Below are 244 nucleotides of genomic sequence, written 5' to 3' on the forward strand. Positions count from 1 at the left end.
GCTCTCCCCCTTTGCCGTGCCGCGTCCCCTTCCCCTCTCCTCATCCCCACCCCCACCGCGCATTTCCCGCGCCTTTATGGAAACGTAAACAAACAGTGCAACTCGGTGTCACCATCAGCGTTTCTGCCAAATACCGATAATACCTACTTATATAATTATTGATCATAGGATTGTAATTAAAAACTAGAATTTTAGAGTGGACATCGCCGCTTTTCGTTATTAATCGCAAGGTATAGTGCTTACT

Source organism: Frankliniella occidentalis, unplaced genomic scaffold (genome assembly GCF_000697945.3).
Source record: "Frankliniella occidentalis isolate FOCC.00 unplaced genomic scaffold, Focc_3.1 Scaffold27, whole genome shotgun sequence".
Taxonomy (NCBI): domain Eukaryota; kingdom Metazoa; phylum Arthropoda; class Insecta; order Thysanoptera; family Thripidae; genus Frankliniella; species Frankliniella occidentalis.